The sequence below is a fragment of the Athene cunicularia genome (genome assembly GCF_003259725.1).
Source record: "Athene cunicularia isolate RWA chromosome 21 unlocalized genomic scaffold, athCun1 chr21_part1, whole genome shotgun sequence".
Lineage (NCBI taxonomy): Eukaryota > Metazoa > Chordata > Aves > Strigiformes > Strigidae > Athene > Athene cunicularia.
The window spans coordinates 3,669,109-3,681,843 of record NW_020799127.1 but is presented as its reverse complement, the minus strand read 5'-3'; the positions used below and the strand labels follow the sequence as shown (position 1 = coordinate 3,681,843).

Here is a 12,735-nt window from a genome sequence, read left to right as displayed (position 1 = left end):
CATGCACTGATCTTTAATTAGCTCAGGGAATTTTGGTTTTTTAAATTACTATTATTTTTATAAATTTTTGCACTGGGTAAGAGAACCAGGAGGCTGATCCCCAGCTTGGGACCAGTAGCTCCCATTCGATGTCCAACACCAACCCAGCCAGCTCTCACAGCAGAGCTGGCTGCCACATTGTGGCCTGCTCCCCCAAACGTCACATCTGGCTGATGTAAAACACACATGTTTTGACTGAAGCTTTTTCTTTAAAATGCCAACATTAAAGGAAGGTTTGCTTTGTAAAACTGAAACTGTAAAACTCTTCTGAAACCCAATCTGGGGGATTAAAAGAACCACATGAAAAGGGATAAATATGACCTGGACATTTACTTCCTGTGCAGAAGTTCGCTGAACATGTGCCTCCCAGCCTATCAGTGCGAAACAAGACCTTCTGCTCATATTTTCAGAAGGAAAAAAAAAAAAAAAAAAAAAGGAGAAGAGAGGAAGACAGGAAATTTTGTAAACTGACAACTCTTTTCTATCTCATGGCTAATGTCAGAGACATTGGCTTCTTTATAGTGTCATCTCATAGACCTTAAAACCAGAAAGATACATAACTAGTAATAAGAAATTTAGTATTAATAGGCAAATTATTCTTATTCATACGATATTGTAAAGTTGGGCTTGATCCATTTTTCAGTGGGAATCAGTGGCAGAACTCCTTTGGATTTCAGTGGGAATAAGATCAGACCTAAAGATACAATGGACCAAGTCCAAGGATTCTCTGATGATGTACAGAAGAGACACATGGATAGATAAACAGATCTTCAGTTAGTCAGAAAATGGCTCACTTTCAAACAAACTAATGCAAGATGCTTATATCAGTATTGCCTATCTCGTGTATTAAAACTCATAATTGGGTTCCAAAAACCAACTTTACTTAAATATTATGAGACTTGAAAGGAAAAAAAAAATCAGTTGTGGATTCTTTGTTTCTTAGGTTTTGAATCTTTAAGAAGATATAACATTTCTTCTAGTTTTCTTTACTAATAGTGAACTGGTAGAAGCTTGATTTTTTTTTCTTTTTAAACCAAATCTGACATTGTAATTTATTATAGTATGATTTCAGAAGATGACACTTAGGGAAAAAAAATATATAAGAGCAGGCAATACATTAAAGTCACTATTGTTCTCAAAATAACTTTCTGATCTCAGGTCCCAATACACATATTGCAGAGGACAAAATGCAATATAATGTAAAATCTGGCATTGCCATTCTGTTCTGGCAAAAACCAAGTCCCTTTATCCTAGTCAGGTTCCCTAGAAGCCAGTTACATACTAATTTGGGATTATATTCCTCCCCCCATGGATGATGCTGTTAAATTACGTTGAAAGTGACAGTTGGCCAACAGTCATAATTTGGAGAAATACAACTGAAATATATAGGGAGCACAGCACTGAATCTAAAGGCAGACTTCCAACAGAAAATGTTGGATTCTGCACATGAAATGTTGTGGGGCACCTTCTTGAACCACTGGCTTGTAACTGCTGCAATAGCTGACCCTGTGGATGCACACAGATCCAGCTCGAATCTGAGTTTGAATTTCTCTGCAGTTTGCGGTGATTGAATATGGAGTTTTTCAGTTCAGTCCCACTGTTGTTTGAGGGATTTGGTGGGTTTTTGATGGGTTTTGTTTGTTTCTTTTTTTAGAGTTACTAAGTCTGGATTGCTGTTGGTATACATGCATGATGCTCCATGTCCCCTGTGTGAGATATAGACACCCAATAACTGCACACCATAGTACATTTTTTTCTAAATACTCTCTCATCTTAACTAGGTTTGGAAAGTTCATCTATTCTACTTGTGACTTTGGTTTTTCTAATTCCCATTAAAGACTTTCACAACCTCTGCTATTGTATAGAGCTGGTAAAAAAATATCTTTCTGTCTAGTCCTGGCCAAATTAAAAAAAAAAAAACCAAAAAAACAAACCAAAACCCAAACACTTTTATAGTTTCAAGCCAGAATCAAGAAAAGAAAAAGTGCATTTTGAAGTCATTGTTCAATGGAGAAAGACCAGTTCCCAAGGCCTTTCCAAATCAAAAGTGGACAGTTCCTCAGTCATTTCCAAGCCGGAAAGAGGCCATTTTATGAGCCAGAAAGCATCCATTTTCTGCGTCAGTCCTGAGCCAGAGAGGCTAGTGTCTGAGTCAGTTCCAGGGGGGGAATGTCTGGCACTTTTCCAAGCTTGGGAGTGTTGCTATCACAGCAATTGTTTGGTGATGCCATCCCAATAAAGCTTCATTATGGTGTTCCTCTTTCTATAAACTTCAGTGCCCTCCAGTGTCCCCAGCAATCACTTATCTAATATTAGGATATTAAAAAATATGGAAAGATTTTAAAGAGACTTATTAAAATGCAATTAGCAGCGTGTACGACTTAAGCAGTGAGATTATTTAAAAAAACGACTTGATTGTGTGGAATGCCACGCACCTTACAGAGATAATAAAGCTGCCAATCAAGTCCATTTTCAAATTAGGAAATTTTCATTCTTTTTTTACAGCCCCCTAAGTGAATATTAAAACTGATTATTAACCTCAGAGTGTAGCAGCGGCCCCTAAGCCTGCAAGCTCTGAAAGGGAGATTTCATAACTGTTGGTAGCCTGGGCTTCATTCCCCATTTGGACTGAGATCTCTGTGCTTATTTAAAGGGACAGTGCTCACCCTTTGACTAAGGAAATCTGAAAAGCCTGGATGGGTCCCTTGTTTAGAAAGGGGCAAAGCTCCAGATCGTGCCATTGCAACTTGGGACACCAAACCAAACTGCCTGTAAGGACCCTGCCTCGGTATTACACAGCAGAGTTTTGCCATCAATAAACTGCAGGTAAGACTGCCCCCTCATGTCCAATGTGTGAATCTCACCAAATATTTAAACTCTGGCACACAGCCTTCGTTTTGTCCAAGTAAAAACATGCAGATTAAATGAATGTTTACGTGGGAACACATACCTTTGTCATACTCAGGCTGCTGTGCATAGATTCTCAGTGTATGTTGTTATTTTCAGTTTATGTTATTACTTCCCTTGCTAAATGTAAAACCGTTATCATTTACCTTGCCTTCTTTTGATTTATTTTTTGTCCTACTGTGAGAAAATCAAGGGTGACATTTCCTGCTATTTGACTTTGCTGGCATTTTAATTTCATTTATAAAAAGGATCTTTCTCTGAGAAATTAAGTCACATTACCCTGACAGGTTACTCCTTTTGCAGCTCTTTACTCTGCTGCCAAAGTGGATTTATTGATGCTTCCTGGATTTCTCTCCTCAAGCTTGCAAACTGGAAATGATGAATTCTCCAGAAGGCAGCAAGCTAATTCTTCACTTGAATGCTTTATTTTGGGATAAACGCAAAGATTCAAAGGGAGTTGCTTAGTAGGGTTGGAGTCAGTTGATTCTGACTCCAAAGCAAGACTATATTTTAGCATGTGCTTAACTTTTAAGTATATGATTAAATTTATCTTTGCTTATCTCTTTGGGACCACAACCAGGCCTGAAGGTATGTAGTTGGGCACTTTACCATATTGGTGCCAGGCTGCTTTGCAGGAATGGGAGTCCAGACAATATCTAAACAGGGAAAATGTTTCGAAGCATTTAGAATAGAAGTTATTTTACCAGCACGTGTATCTCTCATGGCTATAGCTCCCTCTGGAATCTAGCTATGGCACCTGGATCTACTTAGGATTCGCATGGAAGCTATCTACACATCTTTTCAAAGTAAATAATCTGCCTGGGTTGGATAATGGGGGTTAGGAGGATGACAAATTGGGTTAATAAAATGTCAGCAAGAGCCAGGTTTTAAGTCTGGAATGAGTCACAAGTGAAACAAGTTTAGTGGCCAGGGTTCACCCTTGATCTTGAATTGGTATTTGTCTACATCACTGAATAACCACAAGTGATCCAGCATAATTCAGCATAACTGACAATCCAGCGTCGGCAATATTCTTGGGGTGGAGGAGGGGTAAAGATGTTAATGCCTCTTCAGAGTCATGCCACAGTTAATGAGAGGCGCTGAAGAAACAGCAGCCACAGAGATGGCATTAGACTTCCCAGGGCTCTGGGCTGAAAAGAAGCACCTCCAGCACACCAAACATCTTGTGTTGCTAGTACAGCTGGCAACGTACCTCTCTTCTACTCCCCAGGCTGGAGCAAGTATATTCATGGCTCACCCATTAAGCTAGTCTGGGTGGGGAATGTATGGAGTAGTTTAGTACGTTCATCAGGATGGACTGAATATGGGTGATATTTCAGGAGTCTGAAGGCTAGAATGGAAAGCCATGCAGTCAGTCGGTACTGAGGTACACCACTGGAGACAGATGGAGACTCAGGGAGGTGTACTGCAGGTGGATTAATCGAATTGCTTGTAAGAGCTCTGAAAATAACTGCTGGTTGTTGGGGTTTTTGTTGTTTTGTTTTTGGTTTTTTTTCTATAAACAACTAGTCACTGCTAAAGAAAGGTCATGATGATTGGAACCACACTGGCAATGACAAAGAGAATTAAGGAGATGGAATGGACATGTAATCTTTGGATTCGTGAGATACTGAGTGTATGGTAATGCCCCCACAGCAAGTAACTCAGTTATTAACATATGCTAAAATTAGATCAAGCAAAACCAGCACTCACAAATACTGAAACAATTCCTGGCAGAGAAGAGAGATTACTGAAAAGGTCTGAGTAAGTGCTATGAATGGGTGATTGCCAGGCTGGAAAGCAAACTTCCAGAAGCATGAAGACTTTGTCCCAGAAGCTGCCTTGCATTCCTTGATTAGGATCAGCATCAAGAAAAGCCTCACCGTGGGTGCTGGCAGAGCCAGACATGAAAAGAACAAGCTCTACCTAATGCCAAATCTTCCAGCTGCAGCTTTGACAGTAAGAATTACCCTGCAAGTCTGTACTCCAGAAATTCACAGCACAGAGTTACACAAATGGTAAAGCAGCAGGAAGTCTGATATCCAGCAATTCAAATATATTAGACTAACCAACTGAAAAAAATAACCTTGCATTATTTGTAGCAGCTTATTGAGCAAGGCAAGTTTTGATCCAAATATTCCTGAACACTGAAGAAGTAAATAACTAGATGACACAGAGTTTGCATCTATGTTCTTCTCCACTCCTAAAATTAGACATGGAACATCTGAAATAGAAATCTGGATTTTGCTTTATTATTGGAAAAGGGGATAGAGAAGAATACCTGAAATACCACTTCACTTGAAAAGAGCAGTTCCAGAATCTGGGATCTTGCCACCCCCTCTGAGCTTTCCTAACCCAAGCTGTGTTGCAGAATCCCTGCCCTAGCTGCATCTCAGCAGTCCCCTCCAGGTGTCAGCCTTGCACTTCGCAGGAGATTTTCTTCCCTCAGCCAGGTCTGGAGTGAAGTTCTGGGTGCAGTGGAGATTCCTGAGAAGAGATCGTCAGAGGTCTTAAAAAATATTAAATGCATTCCCTATTTCATTTCAGGAAAAACGCTGAAATATCACAGCCCCACCAGGTCTCCTTCAAAATTTTAAAACTGATGCCACTGTGTAAGGGATCTAAATGGGCCCATTAACTTTCTACAGTATCTGCCAAGAGAACTGTGAACATCTGCCAGCCCAGAAACCATTCAGGAGCCAGGACTTTCACTTAAGTTTTCTTTTTTTAGGGTGTAATTGACATGACTGTCCTTTCTTTGGCCTTAATTCCTAACTACTTCCCAAGAATACTAAAAGCTTCTGCTCTCCTCTGCACTTTTGCACATAAATCAGAACTACACCAAGATTTTCTCAACTGGATCTCATCGTGTTAGAGCCACTGGAAGCTGGAATGAAGATGAGCGCATGCAGGCCCACCACATCATCTAACCTTGCTCTGATTTCAGGGTTAAGATTGTTGGCAGTGCTGTTGTTTGGTTTAGGACTAGCACTGTGGGAAAGACAGCAAATAGAGATAAATGGGCATTGTCAGACACACTTACAGCTATAGGATTGGACAGATAGCCTGGATGTCAGAAGTAAGATTCCCCTTAGGATGTTGCTGTAGTTTATGGTAGTGCTCAGAATTGCTACAAATCTTTAGGCAGGTCAACTTTGAGATGTGTTCTTAAAACTACATGCATGAGCAATAATGCATGAAATCGTGAAAACAGTGAAATCTTTTGACAGAATAGAAAGGCAGTTGTGTCAAGACTGAGATACATGGTGTAGGTGGGGGAAGTCTGCAAAAATACAGTGTCTGGTTCAAACTTACCTGTCTTTCAATTTTATGAGTAGAAATTGGCGTCTCAGTGGATTCTGTTGACTAGTAGGTTTTGAGATGACATCCATGGATGAGAAACTGGGCTGAGTTCAGGTGATTAATTCTCGTGGTGTAGGCTATTGAAGAGCTATTGGGTAGCAACAATTTTCAGTAACTACTGATCTGGGAAGGCTTCAAATATAGGCTATTGATGGGTCAAAGGCCTGTATCCCATTAACTGTCATAAGACAATCAGCCAACATGATAATGAATGAAGTTTTCCCCAAGGTCTTCCAAAAAGTCTGTTTCAAGATTTTTATATCTGTTAGGAGAAAGTCTGTCATGAAAGCACAATTCTGGGTGTCAGGTGTCACCAGTTTTTCACGACAGACTTTCAGAATAACCTTGGGGAACCTGGCTTACCTCAATAGCTCAGTTTTCCAAATGGTTGCCTACAACATTAACTGCCCAGAGTTGGATTAATTGCAATATAGCGTAAGGACACTAAAAAGACATAAAAAAATTCAGAAAGAGAAGGATAGAAGTCTATCACCTCTGGCAGTTTCAACTGCACAAAAAGTCCATTTGGTCACATCTGGATGATCAGTAGCTCTCGCCACTCTCATCAAGAATGACTTTCTGTTCTACGAGCATTAGTTCTCCCCTTTTCATGGCTGTCAACTATTTCTCACGTAAAGGTCTTGCTCCTCTTTCAAAATTACCTGTATTAAGGCAAATTATGTGTTCTCTTCCTTTCCTTGTTGAAAGTCATTTACATGAAGAATCACAGAACTGAGATTATGGATACTGGGGGAGGGAATGCAGAAGTATAGCTAAGACTGGAAACTTGGGTGGGCCTCAATTTATGGTGGACAGCCAAAGAACAAATGTCTGATGTCACAGTAAATCATTTATATTGCAAATGATTTAAAATAATGAAAACCCATATGCATTAAATTTTGCCCTGTACATCTATTTGACATATTTTAAGTAGACAAAAGATAGATTTTACATAAATCTTCAGTAAATGTACTTCAGAAAAATATCACCAGGCAGTAAAACTTACCCATTTTAAAAAGTCTTTGTCTTATACTTTGAGCTCCTGCTTCAGTGTGCATCATTCAAAACCGGCAAAAAAACTACCTCAGACTGTCTGCCCACTCCTTGAAATAAAAGAAAAAAAACAAAGAAGGAAAATTAGACAAAACAGCTTTTGAACAGACCCTGCCAGAGTTGTCCTTCACACTATTCCAGGTCTTACAGGAATAGTTGCGACATCTTACTCAAGCCACCTGTGGCTTTGTCTTTGAAGGAGTCTATTTCCAACCTCCAGTGTAAATACTCATGTTTGTATCCAGTATTCAGGATCTGTCACACACCAACATTTGCAATTGTATAGACTTGAAGCTAGCTCTCCAGCACAGTTCCCAGTCTGTGGATTTTGTCCTTTGGTTTATGATAATCTGTGCTGACAGAAGTTCATGCTCTTCTATGCTGGGAGTTACTACACAATCTAGCAAAAACAAGTCTCTGAATCCTAGCTCCAGTATGCTGTAAGAGGCAACAAACTCCTTTGGAAGATGCCTGGCACATCTTCACCAGGAACTCAGCTCTGGGAACTGACTCCATACCTCTGAGAATCACAGGCAGAAATTCTTCCCAGGCTCTGCTGTGGATGGTCCAGAAAGACAAGGGAGGTGACTTGCAGATGGTTTGATGTGACTCTGCCAAACAAAACAAAATTAAGTTAATTTTGCATTCTCTGTGTACAAGATGCAAACATTTGACAGTTCCCACAGGTACCAATCACACAAGAGGGTAGAGATGTCAGATCCTACATGCTGTTTGTTGTGCTTTGAACCCTGGTTCACAGCTCAGAAACAAAGGTAGCAGTCAGCACCCAACTGCCAGCAGTAGCCATGGAGCTCAGAGGGGCCTTTTGTCACCAGTGTTGGGTTCCCAATGAGTCCGTAACATTTTTAGTTCCTAACAGATCTCCTACCCAGGCCGATCCTTCTGTATGATGGGGCTGGGTTTGCTGAGTAGCAGCCAGGACACCAACACACCTGGATGGCTGACCCCAGCTGTTTCAAAGACATGCTATCTAATCAGCCTCACTCTCAGAGAAGTTAATTTACCCCTTCTGATTGTTTCTTGTCCCACTAACACTCAACATCTGTCTGGTGGTAAAACAAGTAGCAGCAGCAACTTTGTAGCGTGTTGGTTAGGGAAATATGGCCAAAGATTTTTTTTTTTCAAAAATGGGCACTGAGTCCTTCCAGTTCTTTACAAGAGCCAAGCATTTAAAAAATCTGACTCTGTGTTTGCTGAGAGATTAAAAAACACATCACCCATTCTAATCAGTTTTGGAAGAGTTAAGTAAATAAGGACATGAACCAAAAGGAATGCGGAAACTCTGCCCCTTTAAAAAACAGGACTGAACCATCTCAGGTGGATTAAAAATTAGTTAATTGAAATCATGGCTTTATAGGATCATGGGAAAATTGCATGAAATATTTCAGGCACTATAATGAAGTCTTAGATGCTGTTTCAACTAAGGGGATTGGGAGGAGTGTTACTGTGAGAACCATGGACTAAGTGATCTGTCCAGGTATTTTATGTGGGTAGAAGCTGCTTATTTTGTTTAAGGAAAGCCTTTCCCTAGTAGCTGTTTCTAGACTACTAGGTATTAGTAAATTTTAATGTTAATAACTTGCTTGTGTATGGAAAGCTCTATTTATAGTAGGTATTTCTGTGAAGAGGAAGAAGTAATTATTGTCAATGTCCCTGTGGTTGTGGTGAAAGCCCCTTCAAAGAAAAAGGGAAAAAAAAAAGTATTGTAAAACACTACTGTTATTGTGTGTGAAGGGATTTTCAATTGTAGCTAGGAAAAAAAAAGAAATAGTACTGATCTTGTTTCTTCAAGGGAACAGCATGTCCTTTTCTGTGATATATCATCTGTTTAAATAAGGGCTCAAATGGCTTTAAATTACAAAGAGAATTAAATAAGCTGCTCCTTCAGGCAACTGCATTCAAGGTGGGCTTTATTTGATGGCAGAAAAGATTGTGCTTGGGTATGAAAGAGTAGGGTAAGGCTGTTCAAAAGGATGCAAACTACTTAAAGAGCACAGTCCCAAGGACACAGTGATAACACTTCCTGCAGAAAACACTTGTTTCATGTCCAGAGAGGGGAAACTGTTCATCCCCCCTACACACAGAATAAAGCAGGAAAAAAAGACTTCAACTGAGTAAGCGTGAGAGGTAGGATTTATTCACTGTTGGAAAAATCAGGCCAGATTCTGACTACACTGATATGCCATCGTTCATTAAATCCCCCTGCTTCTTACTGCTCTATGATTAGAAATAGGCCCAAACACTCTGTTTTTCAGTACCCACAGTTGTGTGGTGTTTTTTTTTTACCATGAGGTTATATTTAGATGCCCATTGATGCTGGTTTTTCATCCCAAGTGCTTTTGGGAGGGTGAACAGCTGATTGTTACACTGAGTTTGCTTGTACCCATGAGCACACTTAACCTAGAGCAGCAAATAGTTATTGTATTGCATTTTGGTTTGTGCCTGTGGGCACACTTAAGTCAATATACATGATGGCTAGTAACGTGGTATTGCATTTGTCTGCACCCATGGGCACTCCAAATTGCCAGTGTGAGGGAACTGGTGAATTAACTGGCTGTATGCTCACTGGTGTAGTTGCTTCAAGAGCAATAGTGCTGTTAATTGCTTAACTTGAATCTAATCATAATGCAAAATAACAGAAGGAAAGTGCTGCAAGAATCCCAGTTCTTACAGAAAATGGATAGTAACATTTGTTTAATTCTTTGTTTGTTGCCAAAACTGATAGGAATGAGCTCTTGGGGCAGAAGTCTCTGTTGTGAATAATTGCCCTTCTTTCCCTGTCTGTTTTACAGCCAGCAAGCTGCATCCAGCTCATTGCTCTCTCCAAGCTTTTACCTGCACAAAATCTCATTCAGGGTTGATGCTTACTCTGCTCGTTAGTGAAATTACCACCAGATGCTTTGTTAGATAGAGGTCACTCTGGCTGAATGCCATGACAACCTCTTCAAATAGCGTGATTGCTAAACTATAGCTTTGACTTGAAATGGTGCAGTAGGTAATGTTGACATGCTGCAATTACTGCTCAGTCCTCCCAGCGTGTTCAAACAACGCTGACTACCTCAGTGCTGACTTGGCAACACTAGAACTGGATTTGGGATGTCTATTGTGGATGACTAGAAAATGTAGGAATTTCAGGAGAACGCCTACATGGCACATTAGCTTATCTCATTACCCTGTGTCTAGTCAGATCCTCTCAGAACTCTGTTGAAAAATGGTAATTAAATGATAAGGCTGAGTCTAAAGCTACATGGGCATAGATGGGCTAGGTTTCAGTGGTGCTGGGAGCCAGTTTTTACAACTGAAGGAATCTTAAGTGGGAGTCTTAAACACTCAGTAGAAGACACTAAATAGATGGGACTGGATTAGCCTTTCCTAGCAGTAGGGTCATCTTTCCTTACTAATAAGACTTACTTCTTTTGAGGAGACTGGTTCAAGGAAGGTCAAGGTAGATAGGCAATGAGAACATGGCCCACATGTGGACTGAGTACCACAAAGTAACAGATTAGGAGAAAGGAGGGGGAAGAAGGTAGCAGAATTATTTTCCTTTATAACAGCATGATGCAGTCCATTGGTTAAATCACAGAGCTGAGCGGGTTAGAGGAAGCTCTGCAGTGCACTTCTTTTCTCTGGGAGGATGGCAGGCAGAACTTTACAGCTCTGCTAATGACAACCCTATGTGGCTTCCTGTTCATATATATCTTGTAATGAAAAGTGATTGTGTTACAGATGTCTCTGGTGCGACTTGCAACTAATGTGACTGTGATTGATGGACCAGATAAGCTTGTTATTAAAGTATCAGAATAAAGTAACTTGGAGATGTGGAATGGCAATTATCCAAATGATTGATTGAAACTGTAGAATGGTTACTAATTTATAGCTTACAGTATTATCACTACAAAGTAAAACAAAACTGGAGTGTTTATCTAGAGGGTTATGCTACTGAAAGCAGATTATTAACTTTATAAAAGGAACCAGACCAGGTGGAAAATACCATGTTCTTGCCACTGTTTTTCTCCTCCGCATCATTCTTTTGCACGCAGGCTTGTGTAAACTACGTGAGCAGAGAAGCCTTGGCACAGTAGCCTAGCTAGCAGTCCTTTCTGTGACTGCAGGTTAGGAAAACATATGTAGACAGGTTCTTCTGCACTTTTTTTTTTTTTAAGAGTCAGAAAAGTGGCAGCAAGAACATAAGTGTGCCTTAGCCATAGTGGCTTTGGAGTTGAGTAGTTTATAATACTGTATAATGACATATAACAATTAAGTCTTTCCATTAAGTAAAAGGAGATTTGGTCTAGAGAGGATTAAACCATAGTATAGCAAACTCTTACTAAGTATTAAAGGACAGGGCTAGAACTACTAGGGTGGTTTTGTAACTTTTAGCAGTCCTAGAAAATTGTTTCATACATGGTCAGAGCCAGGCAGTTGAATGGGGGAGAAGCAAAAGAGCCCTCCAAACATCTGGAAGAATTAATGAAGACATCAGTTCTGAGGGATGAACCAGTTGTTGGGGCAGAGGGGGAGGGTGTCAGGCTAAGACACTAAATATGATACACAGAACTGAGCTGCCATGAAACCGTCTGCATTAGTCAGCCTGGTTAATCTAGTTCTTCCCCAGATCCTCAGGGAATGCCTGCAGGAGATCGTGCATGTCGGATCAGCCCTTCCTACCAAGCAGAATGATGCTATTCAAGTGGCAATATGCCCCAGCTGGTATCGCTCATTCATGTGTTTTTGGCAAGAGGGTGTGCCTCCTGCACAAACGTTTCAGATAACCTTAAACCCGGGCACTTCCCAGCTGTTGTTCAGATACTGCAGCTGCTCAGCATCTCTCACGTTATCATCATGTTCTGTGAAAAAAAAAAAAAAATGCTCATGGTGTCTCCTCCTGCCCAACTGAAGGGGCTCTCGGTACAGCCAAGATCATTCACGGCAGACTTCTCTCGTGGGAGACCGCTCCACTTCCCTGAATAAGCTGCTTCCCTGGGCAGGACTTGCTTGAAAGAGCGTGGGGGTTTTGGTGGGTTTTTTGGCTACAAATTAAGAGCGCTCGTTTCTGTCTGGCCGTGCAGATGAGAGGGAGCGCAGCCCTTTGCTAAGGCAGTTTCTGCACACCGGGAAGTCTCCGTTTCCCGCACGCTCCTTTTTCTCTCCGGATCCTCTCTCAGACCCGGAGGGCGCTGGGCTCCGCAGGCGCGGCCGCTCTTCGCACAAAGCTCCGCGTCCTCTCGCCGGGGAGAGCGGGACCTGCCCGGCCTCCGCGGGAGCCGCCGGTACGGCCGTGCCGTCCCTAACAAACTACGGCGTTTACCTGGAGCGACGGCCGCTACCGGGAAGGCGGGTCGCCGGCCGCCC

At 41.2% G+C, this 12,735-nt stretch overlaps 1 long non-coding RNA gene across 1 annotated transcript; it reads right to left on the bottom strand.

The window, feature by feature from the left end:
• Positions 1-1,933: 1,933 nt before the first annotated feature.
• Positions 1,934-12,735, bottom strand: LOC113487929. The gene is made up of 4 exons (XR_003399880.1): positions 12,692-12,735; positions 7,881-7,971; positions 7,316-7,412; positions 1,934-5,433 (listed from the first exon to the last, which is right to left on the bottom strand). It is a non-coding gene; the product is annotated as an uncharacterized LOC113487929 (long non-coding RNA).